Raw genomic sequence first — 12,052 nt, 5'->3', positions numbered from 1 at the left:
CCAAATTTAATAAAAAATAATAATTCATATTAATACCCCAATATGTTCACAAAGCTGAAACATCAACAAACAAGATGGCTCAATATAGTACGAGTTAATTACACTTACACCCCCTGAGGTTTATCGTCTTTTCACATACACCCCCCGGGGTTTCAATAATTACACATACATCCCCTGACGTTTCAAAACTGTTGCATATAACCCCTACAAGAGAAAAAAATAAATAAATAAAAAAGAAAATATTTGTATTGAGGTTGAATTTTACACTTTGAGTAATCTTATTAGGCCATTTAACCCCTTAGCATGCTTTTTTACATAATTTATCATTATTTTTCGTCTCACTTTAGGGGGTTATATGCAACAGTTTTGAAACCTCAGGGGGTGTATGTGTAATTATTAAAACCCCAGAGGGTGTATGTGAAAAGACGATAAATTTCAGGGGGTGTATATAAAAAAACGATAAATCTCAGAGAGTGTAAGTGTAATTAACTCATATAGTACATTCATGTGCTAATGTTGCAGCAAATTAGCGGGGCCCATAGCAGGGCAGCCATTTGCCACTTTCTCCCTCCTCCTGTCACATTTTTTCATAGTGGGTTCCTTTATTTAGGAGATCAATTGGCAATTGTCAAGTCAATTTTTTGATCTCCCATTGCCATTTCAATTCATTTATTGCCTATCGACACTCCATTGCAAACCATTTTTATTTCCAATTGTTAATAAATGTCAATTGAATTACCATTTGGTCTCCATTGCACATGCTCTTAATGCCATACGATTGGAAACTCTTTTATGCTTTATATTTAAGTTCCCATGAATTGTTCTGGATCTTAGATTTAGATCTTGAGAGATTGATATTGAAGGATATCACCTTCATTAGCTTTGCGTATCCACATAAATCAGAAAATTAATGAACAGAGTGTTCTTTTCATATTCTTGTTTTGATGGTTATGCTCCAGTGACTATATCGTAGGTACAAGAAACAAACTTAAATTCCTTGTACAATAGATGTTTTTATTTTTCAAAATTTGAGTTTATTTTACAATAGATGTTGATAATGGAAAAGAGTAAAACTGAAAAATTTGACAATTTTTGTCAATATTTGCTAGTAGGAGAACATATTTATGGAAGATTTATATTGTTACTTAGTCCATGAAGCTATAGGAAATTGTAGTGCAAGAGAGAGCATCTAAGATGCTGTAGAAGATGTAGTAGGCCATAACTAAGAGAGTCTGTGAGAGGGTCTCACAGGTGAAAAGTAGCAGGAATTGTGAATTATGAAACTTGGTGTAAAATTTCTGGAAAGGCTACTGTATCATAGATATAGGCTGCTTCTAAGGTTGAATTTGGGTATAGAATTTTTATACAGTAATAACCATGTTAGTGGTTAATAGCTAATGTGAGTTTTTTGTTGGCAACAGCAGCATCATCTGGTTGTTTTGGATGGTCACCTATGACATGTTACGACTATGAACTAAAATTTGTTTTGCTATAAAATTGCACTTGTAGTTATGTGGATTTTTCATGTGTCAATTATTGGCAATGGCTTTGATTAGTAATATACAGTTAGATCGGTGGAGGCTGACCTAGGTAGAAGTTAGTGAATAGTAGACATTACTTTCATCAAAAAAGATATTTGAATTCACCTTTTTTTCTTCAACTAGTGTATACCAAATATTGGGAATTATTAAGTGAAAAGTTATGAAAATCTCTCTCTCTCTCTCTCTCTCTCTCTCTCTCTCTCTCTCTCTCTCTCTCTCTCTCTCTCTCTCTCCTCAATCTAAACAGCCATTTCTCTCCTATCCAATGATTTTAATACATGGTAGCAAATAATAGATTCATCATGAATTGTTTAATATGTTATTATTCTCAAGACATGTTAAAGGCTAAGTCTATAGATATATACTATGGGATAAACCTTTATTTATTTCATTCCCAGGGAACAATACTTATTTTATTAGATCATAGTTGTGGTAAATAGATGTGAGTTAAGGTCTGGAACAGAGGATTCACACATATTAGATCATAGTTGTGGTAAATAGATGTGAGTTAATGTTCTGCCCTGGTTGTAATTAAGGTCTGGAACTTACTTTAATTTGTGTGAATCCTCTGTTCTTAGTTCAAAAAAAAGTTCCTGAACATTAATGAGTGTTAATTTGCACAACTACTATTGACACTGTTGCTGCAACAACTCTTCAACCTTATCAGCTTGCTGTCACTATAATAACAGGTATTCTTGGTTCAAATGGTGCCAATTCATTGAGAATTATGTGGTGAGATATCAGCCTGTAAAATTAGTCCTTGTTTCTTCTCTGATATTTATTGACAGACATTATTGATATGAATGGGAAGATTAAGTTGAAGGGTAAATGCAAATTTGGGCTTGCAAAACCGTCTCCAATTGTTGACATTTCCTTAATTGGCATCTTTTCCATAGGTACCCTAGTATGGTTGTCCACTATTCAATTCCACTTTTGGTTATTGTGACTGTCACTAACTTGGAGTGCATGCTGATTTTACTTGGTTTCTCAAATTTGAAGTTTTTTTTTTTTTTTTTTTCTTAAAGGTATGCAATTTACAATGACCTTTTTACCAGTGGACATGTATTAAAGTTAGCCTTAGGCAACTGAAATCCTGTCTCTGTAATGGAAGTGTACCAGTGATGACTGAAAACAAGGTTTTATGTACTGCCACCTTTATTGGAAATTTAATGTTACAGGAGAGATTCAATTTTCACCAACCCATTTTTAATTGACTGTATAATGTTGATTGATTTTTAATTGACCATGCCCCAGTGATTATATGGTAGGTACAAGCAGCAAACTTAAGTTTCTTGTAAAATAGTTGTGGATAATGGAAAAGAAAAAAAATGAAAAATGGACTATTTATGTCAATATTTTCTAGTAGTAGAAATGAATTACAGAGGATTCCATTTGTTACTTGTTTATGTATCTATAGGGAATTTGGTTATATAATTTTAATACAGTTACCATATTAGTAGTTAATAACCAATGTGATGGTTGCTTGGTAACTGCAGCTTCATCTGGTTGTTTCAGATGATCAGCTATGACATGTTATGACCCAAAATTTGTTTTTGCTATAAATGGCACTTTGTGGTTATATGTATTTTTCAAGTGCTAATGATTGACAATGGCTTTGAGTGGTAATATAAAGTAAGATTAGTGGATACTGTCCTAAGTGGAAGCTAAAAAGTGAAAGTAGGCATTAATGCCATCCCAAAAGCTATTTGAATTCTCCTTTATTTCTTCCATTAGTGTATATGATCCATTCTTGTCGCATACAATCATTCATGAAAAATTTACCAAATATTGGTATCAAGGGAAAGGTTATGGAAATCTCGATTCTGGGTATACTACTTATGTCTACTAGTGACGCAGCGTAACACGCAATTAAGATATATTAGGGAAAATCAGCGTTAATCCCTAAGAAAGAATCTGGAATCCACCAAAGAAATGAGAGAAATCTCAAAGTTTTTCTGATTGAAAATAATAAAAACTGAAACTTACAAACAGCCAAAAGGTTGTTTAAATACGTTTAGAACCCTAGACGTTTGAAATTCAAAACGGAAATAAAAATGGAAATAAAGTGCAATTTAGGAAATTTATTCAAAAACACTAAATTGCTTATTTGAAGCCCTCAACGAAGGAATTTGGCCAAAATAGGCCCTTCGTTCCCTTCGAATCGGTATATCATGGGCCCATTTCTGACACTGGGCCGGGCTGAAGCTTGTTTTTTTTCTTGGGTTTCTGGCGGTCGAGTTGTTGCATGAACCGTTCTGCCATTTGTTCTACATCAACTAGATCATGGTTGTGGTAACTGGTAAGTAGATGTGAGATGGCTTGCTTCTGAATATGTTTTGCCCTAGTTGTAGTCAAAGGCTGGAAGTTACTTTTAATCTGTGTGAATCTTCTGTTCTTAGATTAAAAAAAGTCCAAACTGAACATTAATGAGTGTTAATCTTCACAACTACTTCTATTGATACTGTTGGTGCAGCAACTCTTACAACCTAATCAGTTTTCTGTCACTATAGTAAAAGGTATTATTGGCTCAAATGGTGCCAATTCATTGAATTATGTGGTGAGATATCAGCTTGTAAAATTAATTCTTGTTTCTTTCCTAAAATTTATTCACAGACATTGTTGTTATGAATGAGAAGATTAAGTTGAAGGGTAAATGCAAATATTGGACTTGCAAAACCATCTCCAATTGATTGACATTTCCTTGATTGTCATTTTTTTCCATGAGTACTACTACTACTAGTATGGTTGTCCAATAACCAATAACCAATTTCACTTTTGTTTGATGCTTTTACTTGGTTTCTCAGAATTTGAAGTTCTTTTTCTTGAAGGTGTGCAATTTACATGGATTGTTTTTACCCAGTGGACATGCATTGATGTCTGCCTTAGGCAACTGAAATCATGTCTTATACTCTCAGTTATGGAAGGGTACCAGTGAAAGCTGAAACAAGCTGTTTTTGTGTACAGGCCTCCTTTATTGGAAAATTTAATTGTACATAGCAGATTCAATTTCCACCACTCCATTTTCCCCAAGTAATAAAGTCGGTTGTTTATTAACTCTATAATGTTTATTGGCTTTCATGCTACCTATAGGTATCTGCATAGGATAGCAGGAGAGGGGTCCACACTCCACAGTCAATTGGAGCAAGAAGTGCCTTCCATAATTTGTATACATGGTTTATTCATTTTCATGAGAAATACATACAACTCTCTATTTTGTTCCAAGCTCTGAATGGATGAAAAATAACTAAGATAACATGGGCTAAACACATTTGTAATGAAAATTATCAATCAATTAATTCCATGTAGTTTTTTTTTTTTTTTTTGTCATGAATTTCGGTAGTTTCTTGTAATTTCATTTGGTGTTTTGAAATTCTTGTTCTTTAATGTTAGATATTAGATATTCAAGCTCCAGAAATCACATAAATTTATAATATTCAATTCTCTCAGACTGGCTGGTATTTATGTGTGTGTAGTAAGTTCTCATTCCCTTCCTCTATGGGTTGAATTTAATACCTCTTTATGTTGTTGCTGTTGGGGTGCTATGAGCAAGAGGGATGAAAATGGACCTTTCCCTTAAAAACTTTGGCTAAAAATTCGGTGCTATTTTATGGGCTAAGTTGGATTCATGTCATCCCCAATAGTAAATTGTGAGGAGGCCCCTTGAAAAATAAGGTGTATGACCCTATGAGAAATAGCAGATGAAAATAATATCATGGTAAACCTCTGGATACTAGAAGTTAGAGGCAGTGTTTGCAGTGAACCTCTGGTTTTGTGATCCAAAGAAGGGAAAGAAGGTGAGAGTCGAATTTTTGGACCCATTTTTTCGTGTTTCAAAGAAAAAAAGGGTAAGAGTCGAATTCCAACTTTAAGTGTGAAATGGTAATGCTTGCCCCTTTAGGAAACCCAATAGAGTTTGGGTACTGAGATTAAAGTGCAAAAATTGGTTTGATTGACACTGTTCTTAATTCAAGAATTGGGTGTTTTAGCCAATTTCCAATTCATAACAAAGATTGCTCTGCTTCACATTATGTGCATATTAGTGGTATTATTAATGTATGTTTTTGTTGTTTGTTCATGGGCTGTGTTTGGAAGATAATGCACAAAATGTTACAACTTTAAAGCGTATTGGCAAAGGCTTATCTTGTTTATCCATTTGGGTCTAACATCAAAGAAGTGGACATGAGTGAGAGTAACAAAGGAGGTAAAAGAAGCAAAGAAGTGGACGTGAGAACGTGGTGTTTGTTTTCTCTTAGTACTCTCCCTTTCTTTCCCACTGTTGTTAACTAGTTGTTTGTGGGCCACATGGGGCCTCCACTCTTTCTTGCTCAATATGGGCTTTTTGGGTGCGCTTTTGATTTGGCCCACATGGGGCCCATCCTCAATGAACCTCTATTGTGTATGGTACACACACCTACGAGTACGGGGTGTAGGTCTGGTAATTCTCTTCTTGATAGTATATCGGTTTGTTAACCATGGAATTATGACATCAATTTTGCTCAACACCTTTAATAGAATTTACTTTGTTCATTAATAATGACCATTAGTTTGTGGATAACACAGAGAAGAAATTCTAAGTTCAAATCATATGGACAATAGTTTTTAATTAATAAAAAAATAAAAAATAATGAGCAAAAACTGACAAATATATCAATAATTTCATTTTGTTAAAAATATACATGTAATTATTTAAAAGAAATTGAATAAATAAGAATAGCAAATTACAAATAAATCAATAAAATATTTGAAAATTTCATAATAGTCAAAATTTAATTTGGGTTCTCATAATGATCACTTGCACATATTTACTAATTACATAATGGTCAATGTGGCCAGTTCACTTTGGGTGGCTCTATACTATTCCTCATGTTAAATTACTATCATGCCCTTCAAAAATAGTTTGATTCAATTTTTAAAATAATGACTTTTCACATAGTCACCAAGTTTAAAAACGGTAACTATGTGACAGTTAACAATTAAAAAAAGTAATTGTGTGATAATTATTAATTAAAAAAAGTTAATTGTGTGATAGTTACCAATTAAAAAAATGAAAAAATGGTAACTGCCACACAGTTACCAATTAAAAAACGGTAACTGTCATATAGTTACCAATTAAAAAACGGTAATTGTGTGACAGTTACCAATTAATTAAAAACAATGTGTGGTTGTTATTGACTTATATGTAACTTTTAAAATTGGACATTGCTGATATCAGCAGCATATCAGCACAGTGGCAAGATTTGTAAATTCCTTTTGTTTTTGGTTTGATTGTTAATATATAGTTTCTTTTAATTTCATTTTGGTTAATAGCGACTATTATGATATTATAAAAAAGGAAATTCTACAATGACTTCAGTCATTGTATGCCTTCAACAAAAAATTACCATTTTTTTACAAAAAGTTACCAATACTTTTTGATAGATCACTCAAGTAAGTGATAACATTTATCAAGAAATGGTAATTTTTTGCCAATAAGTAGTAACTTTTTGTTAAGGAGTTGTAACTTTTTGTTAAAGGCATACAATGAGTCATTGTAGATGCTCTCTTATAAAAAAGTTCATTAAATAATCTGTAATATTAAAAATATTTATTTATTTTTTTTTAAATTGGTCCAAATAAGAATGATTATGGTAATAGAATATAAAAAATGGTTTTAAAACTAGAGGATCTTTAAAGAAATGAGTTCAAGTAAACGAGCAGTTTTACAAATGGTTTTCAAGGGTTTGTCTTAAAGTTTATTTTTTGTCCACTCACAGAGATTATTCTCACGTTTTTATTTTTTACGGTTTCCCCCAGGTTTTAGAGATTGTTAAGGTTGGACCGCACCACGTCGAGACATCAGTTTTCCCTAGGGCTGCCCTTTGGTTTGGTTTTTACCGAACCGATCGACTACCGACCGAATTTTTTTGGTTTGGTATACCGATTTTCACAATTCGAAAATCGAAAATCCGAAACCGAAAATATCCGAAAAAAGTTGGTTTGGTTTTGGTAAAAACCGAAAAAAGTTGGTAAACCGACCGATTACCGAAAATTATTACCGAAAGATACCGAATCGATTATTACCGAAAAAACTGAAACAATTACCGAAATTTAGTTATATATGCTTATATAATACTATTATGTTAGTGGTATAATAAATATTAAATTACTAATATCTTAAACAACTATAAAAAAATATAATTGTATAATGTTATCATATTAATATTATCAAAAGTGTGAGTTAAGAATTTAAGATATAGAATCATTTTCTAATAAAGTAAATGTTATTATTTTTAGGAAAATAAAAATCTCATCTTTAGATAAATAATGCATATATATATATACACTCATATTTATCGGTATATATACATACTAAATTAATAGGATATGTACTAATACATATTATTAAACTAATTATACTAGTATATATTATTACTAGGGTAAAATACTAGTACTATAATAAACTACTAATATTTCTCGTGCAAATATATATTCATCAAACATTATATTTTATGTATCATATTTGATTAAATTTTAATTTATATTAGTATATAATAATTAGTATTATTATAATTAAACTGAAAATGAACTGAAGATATACCGAAGTAAACCGAAAATGAACCGAGGATATACCGAAGTAAATCGAAAATGAACCAAAAATATCCGATACCAAAATTACCGAAATCGAACCGAAAACTGAAATTTACCAAAAATTACCGAACCAAAAAATACCGAAACCAAAAAATACCGAAATCGAAAAATACCGAATTTTTTGGTTTTGGTTTGGTAAGCCCCAATACCGATACGAACCGACCGATGGGCAGCCCTAGTTTTCCCTACCATTCGTTCATCAATATTGTTGGCTCAATGTTATATATTACCCTTTTTTTTTTAATGTTTATTGATGTTGTAAAAATTCTATTTAGTTATGCTCTATTTAAATTCAGATACAAATTTTGGGATTTCTGTGGAGATTAGCTAGCCTAACACCCGGTTGGTGTTGTGACAGAACCGCACCCGGATTCCACCCTGAAACCCGGAGAGGTCCTGCGGGAATCCAAAATCAAGGAAAATCCTACCGAAAATTCGGCAGAATCTCCCCTGAAAATGGACTAACCCAGAAACTTCAAAACCTGTTAAGCACTTCTAACTCTTTCAGCCACCTCTACCACAAGCAAATAAAGGGTCTCGGACCCAACAGATTTCAAAGAAAACCCACTTAAACCTTAGGAGTTGTTATCAGAGCCACTAATCATTTAAATTAACAAAGTCATAAAAATAATTTAAAAGAAAACCCACTTAAACCTTAGGAGTTGTTATCAGAGCCACTAATCATTTAAAGTAGGTTTTTACAAAAATAAAACATGGCGCCTACAGGGTCCAGGAATGAGAAATGGATGCTATGCCTCGACGCGTTTGGCTCGACCTCCACCAAAGCTACAACCTGGGGGGAACAATTTGAACAAAAATAGGAAAATGGTGAGATAACTCAGTGAGTGGACAGTTTAATAAAAATGAAAATCAAAGGTAAATATCTTTTCAGAAAACCCTTTATAACTAGATTTAAATTCTAAGACCTCACGTTGCTTTTGAAATCCCCCAGTTTTAAAATCATTTCCAAACTTTAAGAATATTATAAAAACTAAAGGAACTCAAAGAAAAGATAACTCAAAACACTTTTCTCAAAAGCCAATCATTTAATTTATCAAAATCATAATAAAATCGAAATCATTATAAAACTCGAAAGATATTTCTCACTTGAAATCCATAAAACACTCTTGAAGGTACCAATTTCATTTTCCACCATGCTATATACCCTGAATAACCTAGCCATACACCTGTGCGGAATTCTCGCACAGGCAGGCAATATCCTGGCCATACACACGCGTGGAGTGAAATCCAACACGTGCAGGCAATATCATGGCCATACACACGTGTGAATAAATCAGCACGTGCAGGCAATCCTGGTCATACGTGCACGCAGAGCAGCCCCCAAAGGGCGAAGCATCCCGACACACGGCCCAAAGCCTATATGTGTGCCGTGATGGGTCCCAAAGACCTATGTATCTGATAACATGGAGGGTACTGCAAAGGGTGGTTTGAAAACCATTTTTCATAACCAAATAATAAATCTTTTCTCATCGAAAGCAAATATTTTCGAAACCTTCCAACAAAACTTAAATCAAAATGCCAAAGTGTACTATTTCAAATAACCATGAAACAAATCCAAACTTTCGACAATACCCAAATTATTAAATAAACCACGTGAATGAAACAAGAGACTAGATTCTTTTCCAAAGTCCAACAACTCAGAAAAATCAACATGTAAATCTAGGTTTTAAAACTTATTTATGAACACATTTTGAAATCCGAAATCCATTGTCATTGGTCAAATCCCAAATTAAATCAACATCACGGAATAATTAAAATGATACGATTTTTATAACTTATTAAGGATTAAACAACCAACTCAAAGATTTTTATTTCTCAAACAAGTATAAATTAAATTATAACTTCCATAAACATTTTCAAAAATAAAAGTCCACTCACAGTGAGAATCCTAGCTCCGATCCTCCGCCGAATTGTTTCGGGCCGCGGTCGTCTCGCCTATAAAATAGAAATTTAACGAAACACAATTAGTTCCGACTCAAGACACTTAAACGTAGATGTGTGCTCAACTTAACATCACGCCCGACACTCGTTCTAACTCGACGGTTTACGACGTTCGAAATTAAACTTACAAACAACTTCGGCTTTTCCAATCACATTCACGTAGCCATGCTCAACAACCCACTCCACAAATGCCCAAATTAGTCCTTAGTTCACGAATGGCAGCGGGGGTTCGGACTCACTGCAGGAGCCGTCCAAAGTGGCTGCCCCAACTCCAAATTCAACCAAGAAATGCCTAATTCCTCAAACCCACTCAATTTTTCAATCTTAAACCACAATTGTGGTTCCTAGGAATAGAATTTATTAATTAAAACGACAAAAACAGCCCTCTAGTCCGAAAATTAAAGAACAACCCGAAATGGCTTCAAAACCCAGAAATTTCAAATTTCCTATATACTCGAAATTAATCAACAACAATTAGGAAAAAGAAAACCTAAAGGAAGAGGAAGAAATCTCACCAAAAATAGGGATGAAATGGGCTGAGATTTGGCCGGAATCCGGCGAGCAGTGGCGGCGGGCTGGGCTTCCTCTGGCCTCGTTCTCGCGCGTGTGAGAGCTGGGCTGACTGGAGGAGGGTCGGGCCGAGCTGATCGGCCGACGGGGGAGATCGCCGGTGGTCGGGGTCGATGGAACAGCCGCCAAAAGTGGCTGGGTTGGCTGGGTTGGCCGCGCGCAGAGGAGAGAGAAGGGAGAGAGAACTCGGGGAGAGAGAAGGCCGGGGGGTGTTCGGCGTCTGGGGGGGGAAAAGCTCGCCGGAGCCAGAGGTCAGGTCGGCGAGTGGTGGTCGACGGCGAGCTGGGTGATGGTGGTGGTCGGTTGCTGGGTCGTGGGCGCAAGGGAGGGGTGCGGGAGTGGAGGAAAACAGGAGAGAGAGAGAGAGAGAGAGAGATATATATAAAGGAGAGAGAGAGAGAGAGAGAGAGAGAGAGAGAGAGAAAGTTCTAGAGAGAGAGAGAGAGAAGTCTAGAAAATCTGATTTTTAAACCCCAAATTTGTCATTTTACGAAATTGCCCCTCGCTTCAAACGCCCATATCTTTCAATCTGTAACTCGGATCGAAGCGTGCTACGTGTCTATGAACTCGGGGGGTCGAAACCTATCTAACGGACTCAAGGTCAAAGTCGAAAACCCATTTATTTTAAAAGTCAACTTTTGGTCAAGCTTAAATTAAAACAAAAATAAATATTTAAATCAAAACCCTTTTTATTTTCCAAATAAATCTCATAATCTTTAAAATGCAATTCCACACCTTAAAAAAATCTCTTAAAAACATAGTTAAATAAAAATTTAAATTTCTAGTGAAAATTTGGGTCGGGTCGTTACATGTTGGACTCCATAGGATCACTCCGAGTTCTAGCGTGGAATCTGGGGACGGTCCTGTCAACCCGCGTGTCTTGCCAATTGGGTCAGCCCGCCCATTTAGTCTCACAAGCTTGCCACCCGTGGGTTTTTTCACAACCCAGTTCGATTTTCAGACTTCTTTTGAGCATTTCTAGTGCAATTTGTCTCACATTAGAGATTTACAACTTTTTCCAACCTTTTAGTGCCTATACATAGACCATTGTCCTTCATTTTCACTTATACCACCAAATTAAGTTATAATTACTCACTCCTTGGTTCCTTAGGAGTCTCTCTAAGAAGAGACATACCGAAAGGGAATAAACTTCCCATAGTTTAAAGTTTTGGGAGTGTAAGGAGGAGTCCCTAGCTTTGGAGGTCTACAACCAGGTAAGTATTTTATTATTTCTGCTTTATTTATTTATTACGCTATAATTTTAAGATATATGCTTAAATTAATTAAGTAGGATTTATTTATTAATTAAGCATGTCTAGCCTTATTTTTGGAGACTTATTTGTTTATTTAAA

General features: G+C 34.6%; 1 long non-coding RNA gene across 1 annotated transcript; it reads right to left on the bottom strand.

Annotated features, from left to right (window-relative positions):
• Positions 1–8,851: 8,851 nt before the first annotated feature.
• LOC147277733 (uncharacterized) lies at positions 8,852–10,982 on the bottom strand. Its single transcript, XR_015124071.1, has 3 exons — positions 10,646–10,982; positions 10,068–10,124; positions 8,852–8,961 (listed from the first exon to the last, which is right to left on the bottom strand). It is a non-coding gene; the product is annotated as an uncharacterized LOC147277733 (long non-coding RNA).
• Between the last annotated feature and the right edge of the window lie 1,070 nt (positions 10,983–12,052).

Source organism: Dryas octopetala, chromosome 8 (genome assembly GCF_963921425.1).
Source record: "Dryas octopetala chromosome 8, drDryOcto1.1, whole genome shotgun sequence".
In the NCBI taxonomy this organism is placed as follows: Eukaryota; Viridiplantae; Streptophyta; class Magnoliopsida; order Rosales; family Rosaceae; genus Dryas; species Dryas octopetala.
This window is presented reverse-complemented; position numbering and strand designations above follow the sequence as displayed.